Raw genomic sequence first — 6,000 nt, 5'->3', positions numbered from 1 at the left:
GCCAGCTGTCCTCCGTCATCAGGGCCCCACCGGGTCTGGATGCGCTGATTATCTTATCAGCCTCACGTCCCGTTCCCGTCGTTCCTGTAAACAACATTCTCCACTAGGTGGCCCTGACATCGCACCACAGCCCAGCCAGTGAGTATCTTTTTTAAATGTAATTTGTGAGGGCAGCACGACGGCGCAGTGGTTAGCGCGTGTGCGGCACAGTTCTCAGGTCATGGGTTCAAATCCAGCGACCAACCTTCCTGTGCGGAGTTTGCATGTTCTCCCCATGCTTGCGTGGGTTTCCTCCGGGCACTCCGGTTTCCTCCCACATTCCAAAAACATGCATTTCAGGTGAATTGGCCGGTCCAAATTGTCCCTAGGTGTGGATGAGCGAGCAAGTTGTCTCTTGCGATTGGCTGGCAACCAGTTCAGGGTGTCCCTCTGCCCACTGCCCCAAGATGGCTGGGATGGGTTCCAGCACCCCCGCGACCCTACTGTGGATAAGCGGTGCAGATAATGGATGGATGGATCGATGTCATTTGTATTCGATCGTACAAAATCCTTTATAGTCAAATGTATAAAACCCTTCAACATACAACAACTTCTTTTCAAAAACGGAAATAATGACTCTCCCTAGTAACTAATTACTTTTACTATTACTATTTGGAAGAAGTACCGAGTCACTATATCTGAGTACTTCTTTCGAGTAACGTGCACAACACTGCTCGGGAACCAGGTGAGGCCTTTTAGGTCATTGGGCAGGTCTGTTTCAATGGGCCTCAATCGGGACCAGAGTGGAGGTTTTGGACAGACCAGGTGGTCTTAAAGTTTGACACGAGCGATACAAATCCAAAGAAAAACACACCTATCTTTTTAAAACCCCATTTTATTTTTATTTAGATTGTCTCGGTCGATATTTTTAATCGTGCATTGGAGAAGAAATGGAATCAAAGAAGGAGAAGAGCGTGTCCGGGGTTTATGCTACACCTGGAAAAGGCTGAAGTGCAAAAACTGAATGGAACTAAGTTCTCACCACGAGGATCGAGTAAATCGGATCAAGGCATCGGTAAGTCTGTCTTTTTCAGTTCCATTGAAGTATTTTCCCCTCATTGTTTTTTCATATCGCTAAAAAAGTCAGTATTTTATTTATTTTCTACTTAAATTATTCTCTCGTTGCACCAAATGATAATATTTTTACTCCATTGTCCGATAAAAGTCACTCCTATTGCAAAAAAACGATAGAAATTCTTACCCGATTGTCCAAAAAATGTCAGTTATTTTAATTTTTGTCATCATACGATGTATTTAGTTTTCAGGGTTGGGTAGGGTTACTTTAACTGGATTACTTTCAATGACTTTTGGATTACTCCAATACGAAGGAAATATGACAAACATATTACTATGGAAATACTGCAAAAATTCTACAAAAAATTATGCTTCGACTGAAATACTATAAATAAAATATTTAAAAATACTACTACAGAATTATTTACTCCAAAAAGACAACCACAGTGATATTAAAAAAATACGAAGGAAATATGACAAAAATACTACTATGGAAGTACTACTAAAATTCTACAAAAATACTGCTTTTGAAATACATCAATTATACTTCGACTGAAATACTAAAAATAAAATTAAATAATTCCACTACAGAATTGTTTACTCCAAAAATACTACAATAACACAACTACAGTTATATTAAAAAAAATTCGAAGGAAATATGACAAACATACTACTAAAATTCGACAAAAATACTGCTTTTGAAATGCATCAATTATACTTCGACTGAAATATTAAATACTACTACAGAATTATTTACTCCAAAAAGACAACTACAGTGATATTAAAAAATACGAAGGAAATATGACAAACATTACTATGGAAATACTGCTAAAATTCTACAAAAATACTGCTTTTGAAATACATCAATTATACTTCGACTGAAATAAAATATTAAAAAAATACTACTACAGAATGATTTACTCCAAAAATACTCCAAAAAGACAACTACAGTGATATAAAAAAAATATGAAGGAAAAATGACAAAAATACTACTATGGAAATACTACTAAAATTCTACAACAATACTGCTTTTGAAATACATCAATTATACTTAAATACATATATTATACTAGAAATACAATTTCTCAGATTTCCATATAAGAATGTTGTATATTGGTAGTATTAATGTCGTACAGTATTACTGTTTTATTTTTGTAGTATTTTTATGATATAGAATTTTTGTATCGCTACAGGTCTAGTATGGCAGTGTTTGTGTTGTAAACCGCTTGTAGTAGTATTTTTGGAGTAATACTTCTCTTGTAATTTTGTTTATATTATAGTATTATATGTTGGTATTTTTTTAGTATTTTAGTAAAAGTATAATTGATTTATTATAGTAGTATTTTTGTCATATCTTTAGTATTTTTGTCATGTTACTGTAGTTGTCCTTAGTAGTATTTTGGAATAAATAAGTTTGTAATATGAAATTACTGTAGTATTTTTGTAGTACCATTTCTCTAGGACTATTTTATATTATAGTATTATGTATTTCAGTAGAAGTATAATAGATGTATTTCCATAGTAGTATTTTTGTAGTATTTTATCATATTTCCTTCGTATTTTTTTAGTACTGTAGTTGTCTTTTTGCAGTATTTTTGTAATAAATGGAAGTGTTTCTGTTGTAAACCTCTTGTAGCAGTAGTACATTGGAGTAATACTTCTCTAGTAGTTTTGTTTATAATATAGTATTATGTATTCATATTTTTTCGAGTATTTCAGTAGAAGTATAATTGATGTATTTTTGTTGTACTTCCATAGTAGTATTTTTGTAATATTACTGTAGTACTTTTGGAAGAAATAATTTTGTAGTAGTATTACTGTAGTAGTATTTTTGGAGTTATACTTCTCTAGTAGTTTTATTTATATTATAGTATTGGTATTTTTTTAGTATTTTAGTAGAAGTATAATTGATTTATAATAGTAGTATTTTTGTCATATATCTTTGGTATTTTTGTCATGTTACTGTAGTTGTCCTTAGTACTTTGGAATAAATAAGTTTGTAATGTAAAATTACGGTAGTATTTTTGTACTACTATTTTTCTAGGAGTCTTTTATATAATAGTATTATGTATTAGTGTTTTTTGAGTATTTCAGTAGAATTATAATATATGTATTCCCATAATAGTATTTTTGTAGAATCTTTGTAGTATTTTTTTTTATCATATTTCCTTCGTATTTTTTAATATTACTGTAGTTGTCTAGTTGTAGTATTTTTGTAATAAATGGAAGTGTTTCTGTCGTAAATCTCTTGTAGCAGTAGTAGTTTGGAGTAATACTTCTCTAGTAGTTTTGTTTATAATATAGTATTATGTATTCGTATTTTTAGTATTTCAGTAGAAGTATAATTGATGTATTTTTATAGTAGTATTTTTGTCATGTTACTGTCGTTGTCCTTTCTAGTATTTTTTGAATCATTTTGTTTTATAAAATGACTAGTATTTTGTAGTACTATTTCTCAAGGAGTCTTTTATATTAGAGTATTATGTATTAGTATTTTTTGAGTATTTCAGTAGAAGTATAATTGATGTATTTTTGTTGTACTTCCATAGTAGTATTTTTGTAATATTAATGTAGTATTTTTGTAGTAAATCATTTTGTAGTAGTATTACTGTAGTAGTATTTTTGGAGTACCGGTAATACTTCTCTAGTAGTTTTGTTTATATTATAGTATTATGTTTTGGTATTTTTTTAGTATTTTAGTAGAAGTATAATTGATTTATTATAGTAGTATTTTTGTCATATATCTTTGGCATTTTTGTCATTTAACTGTAGTTATCCTTAGTAGTATTTTGGAATAAATAATTTTGTAATATGAAATTAGTGTAGTATTTTTGTAGTACTATTTCTCTAGGAGTCTTTTATATTATAGTATTATGTATTAGTATTTTTTGAGTATTTCAGTAGAAGTATAATTGCTGTATTTTTGATGTGCTATTACAGTAGTATTTTTGTAATATTACTGTAGTATTTTTGTCGTAAATCATTTTGTAGTAGTATTACTGTAGAAGTATTTTCACAGTAATTCTATACTATTTTTATTTTCAGGATTAAAACAAAAGAATATATGAGGTCCTTGTTTCTAAGCACAATATTTGATATAGTTTTGTGGTATTTTTGAGTGGACACTCAAAGTGAGCCGTCCTTGGGTGCCCCCTAGTGGTTGCGGGGCCCTAAGCAGCCGCTTAGCTCACTGATGCCTCGTGTTATCAAATATTGGAGGCAAGGAAAAGCAATCGAATGAAGAACACGAATGATAGAAAGAGTCGCAAAGAGGGGCTTCATGCGATAGCGCGATACAAGAGCGCTCTCTTTTCTCCTTTCCGGCAAATTGAGGAGGGGGAGAGGAGAGGGAGGCTCCCGTCCCCTCGACGGATCCTTTGTTTTCTCTCTCCTGGATCGCGTGCAAGAAGCGAGAACTGATTTTTGACACTTTAGGGCCCTCGGGGGTCCGTTTGCTTCGGGTTACATGCCGCGGGATTGTTTTGGGGGAGGTCCTGGGGGGCCAAATCTCCATTTTTCACAGATACTTTATTATTTTCACGAGGATTTTGTTAGTTTTGAAAATAACTAGGGCGTCACAAAGACATTTCCTTTTTGGCACTGGAAAGAGTTCAGCCCAAGTTTCTGATCCCAATGTCTATCCCGTTTAAAGGGATGGTGTGTAAGATTGGACTACTAGTGTCCATGTTTTTGGATTGTGGACTGCCGGGGCCAAACTAGTAGATTAAAGAGAAAGAAAGAAAAGGGGGGGTGGATAAACAGAGAGAGAGAGAATGAGAGAGAGAGAAAGAGAGAGAGTGAGATAATGACAATAATGAGAGAGAGATAATGAGAGAGAGAGAGAGAGAGATAATGAGATAATGAGAATGAGAGAGAGATAATGAGATAATGAGAGCGAGAGAGGATAGACAAAAAAGAACAGGAGAATGAAAGAGATGGAGATTGGAAAAGGAGATGGTGGAAAAAAAGGGAGACAGGATGACAAAGAAAGGGAGAGGGGGAGGAGAGGATAAAGAAAATGAGAGGGAAAGGCAAAGAGATGGAAAGTGAAAGGGTGAGCAAAAGAGAAAGGAGTGAGGATAGAGGAAGAGGAAAAAGAGAGGGAGCGAGAGAGGAAGAGGACAGAGAAAGGGAGAGAGGAATAGGACAGTGAAAGTGAGCAAGAGATTGATGGGAAGGATAGAAAGAGAACCAAAGAGGGAAACAAAGAGAAGGATAGACAAAAAAGAAAGAGAAAAGAACGGAGAAAGCAATAGAGAGGGACAGAAACAGAGAGATAGATGGAGAATGAAAGAGAGAGCGATGGAGATTGGAAAAGGAGATGGTGAAAAAAAGGGAGAGAGGATGACAAAGAAAAGGAGAGGGGGAGAAAGGGGCAGAGGACAAAAAGGGAGAGGGGGAGGAGAGGATAAGGAAAGGGAGAAGACAAAGGCACAGATGGAAAGTGAAAGGGTGGAGAGAGCAAGAGAGAAAGGATAGAGGAAGAGGACTGAGAAAGTCGGAGAGAAGAAGAGGACCAAGAAAGGGAGAGAGAGATTGATAGGAAGGATAGAGAGAGAGAGGGACAGGGAACAAAGAAAGGGAAAGGGAAAGAGGACCGAGAAAGGGAAAGAGAGATTCATAGGAAGGATAAAGAGAGAGAGAGAGAGAGAGAGAGAGGGAGACGGGGGCTAAAGAAAGGGTAGAGTGCATTGAAAAGCTCCCAAAACCTTTGAGATCACTTATTTTTGCACTTCTTTGTTATTACTATTCGTCTTCCACAAAAACGTGATTTTTTTTTTCACATTTGATGAAATAAGGTTCCCATTTTTTCATGTGGAAAAAAAAGCCCACTAGAACAGTAAGAGACACTAAATTGAGGCAAAAGTCGTCTTTTTTACATTTTCAAGTGACCTTTTCGCTCTTGCTCTCTCTCTCTTTTCCACCCCTTTTCTCGCTCTCTCTCTT

Source organism: Urocampus carinirostris, chromosome 19, assembly GCF_059441175.1.
Source record: "Urocampus carinirostris isolate Australia breed hairy pipefish chromosome 19, RoL_Ucar_1.0, whole genome shotgun sequence".
Classification (NCBI taxonomy): domain Eukaryota; kingdom Metazoa; phylum Chordata; class Actinopteri; order Syngnathiformes; family Syngnathidae; genus Urocampus; species Urocampus carinirostris.
Note: the sequence above shows the minus strand (reverse complement) of the source record.